Consider the following 2204-nt stretch of genomic DNA (forward strand, 5'->3'; position numbering starts at 1 on the left):
TGAAGTCACATGCTGAGAAGATTTCTATACAAGAAGACCCATTCGCAGAATGGCTGTGGGGATTGTTCGGGAACTGGGGCTCCTGGCTGATTGCTATAGTTAAAGGACTTGGTTTAGCCTTCGTCGCTGTACTTATAATCGTAGCTTCTGTACCCTGCTTTATAAATTGTATCCAGAGATGTTTGCAGAGAGTAATGGATGCGACATTTGAAAGACGTCTCGCGTACCATCAAATGATAGATAAGCTATAACTTGTAGGCGTTACGAGCTATACGGGATGTAACGGGGCAAGGCTTTCCTGCCATGGGGAGGGGGAGATGTAGGCGTTCAGGAAACTTCGGAATGTTACGGGACGGAACCTCCCCTGGCACGTCAGTAGTAGACAAAAGTAGGTGACACCCAAGAGAGGCGTTAACGAAGTAGAGACACTATAAGTAGAAGTGTAGCACGCAATAAAATCACCATTTTCCAGCATGCCACATGGAGTCTGGTTGTGCTGTTATTGGCCTCTGAGCCGGTATATAGGCCAGGTTCGCTGAGAAGAGCCACTCATCGGTATCCGATGCAACACACCACTCTCCCCAAAGCCGTGGCCAGTGCCCAGGGACATCTCCTGTGCTGCGTGTGCTGCACAGTGCTTTTCTTTCTCTTATTCATCTCAGCAGCAATTTCCCTTCTCACTGCCATGTGCTATGAGCGCTGTGCTGCCATCTGCAAGCCCCTGCACAACAGGACCTCAGACGCTGCACAGGACCCTTGTTAGCAGCACGGCTTGTGCCACCGTGGCAGCAGCTCCTTGGGCAGTGGGTTCCTCAATGCTGAGTTGCTCCCCAGCCCCTCGTCCCCCAGTGTGTACACATGGTCATGGTTGCCCCATCCCAGGTGCAGAATCTGACAGTTGCTCACGTTACATTTCACGTAATTGGTGAGAGCCCAGCCCTTAGTTTTCTAGATCTCTCCAGAAAGCCTCTCTGCAATCCTCAAGCAAACTTCAGGCCGTGCAGTGTGGAAATCCCATCTTAGCAAACCGATGCTGAGAGAGACTGCGGTGGCCTGCATCCAGACGCACATTTATGCACTGAAAATAGAAACAAAGCAGATTCACTCCTCCTTCAGTAGAACTGAAAGGAATGAAGATCATTTACCTCAAGAATAATAAACGCAAGGGACACTGAGGAAAGGAATCGGAGGGCTCTGGTTGTTGGCAAGTTGAATGTGAGTCAGCAGTGTGCCCTGGAAGCCAAAGGGCCGGCAGTGCCCTGGGTGAATCAGGTCCTGCACTGCCATCCAAGCAAAGCAAGAGATTGTCCTGCTCTGTTCTGCACTGCTGCAGCCTCACCTCACGTGTCGGGTGCACTTTGAGTGTCACAATGTCGGAAGGACATCAAACCATTTGAGAGCCTCTCTAGGAGAGCTATGGAAACAGTGAAGTGTTCAGAAGAGAAGCGTGAGGAACGGCTGAAGCCTCTTGGTTTGTTCCTCGTGGGAGGAGGAGACTGAGGGGAGACCTCATCACAGCGCACAGCTTGCTGACAACCACTGGCAGTCATCTGCCAGTGGAACAGGGGCTCAGTGTGCTCCGGGATGCTCAGATGAGTTCCTGAGCCAAGGAGACACGGAGCTCCTTTAGTTTTTCCTCTCCTAAGGAGCCGAGACCCCACTAGGGAGCCTGAAGAGACTGCGTCCTTGAGAACTACAGAAATTCAGGCATGGGGACGGGCCAGGTGACAGTCTTGATGCTGCGCTTCAGGACTCCCACACCTCGCACTGAAGTGCTAAGGGCAGCCAAAGCTGCAGCCCTTGTTGGTGGAGGTGGGTCTGTACAAGGGAAGGTCTGTGAAAATACTCAGAGCCCTGGCAGAGGGCTCTTCTCATGGGATGGCTGGGGATGAACCAAAGGGCTGTAAACTGTTGGCACCCCGCTACCACCCCTCTTCTGATGGAACCCAGAAGGCCATTGGCCTTCCAGGCTGCAGGCACACACTGCTGGCTCATGATCAGTTTTTCATCTACCAGGACCCCCAAGTCCTTCTCTGCAGGGATTCTCCCCAAGAGTTGTTCTCCCAGTCTGTCCTCATATCTGGGATTGCCCCGACACAGGTGCGACACTGCGAGCTATGCGCTGTGATGGTAAGTAACTGCACTGTGGATAGATAGAAGAGAGAGAGATTGTTATCATCACATTATTGCTTCCATTCTTTTTT

The sequence above is a fragment of the Meleagris gallopavo genome, chromosome 21 (assembly GCF_000146605.3).
Source record: "Meleagris gallopavo isolate NT-WF06-2002-E0010 breed Aviagen turkey brand Nicholas breeding stock chromosome 21, Turkey_5.1, whole genome shotgun sequence".
Classification (NCBI taxonomy): domain Eukaryota; kingdom Metazoa; phylum Chordata; class Aves; order Galliformes; family Phasianidae; genus Meleagris; species Meleagris gallopavo.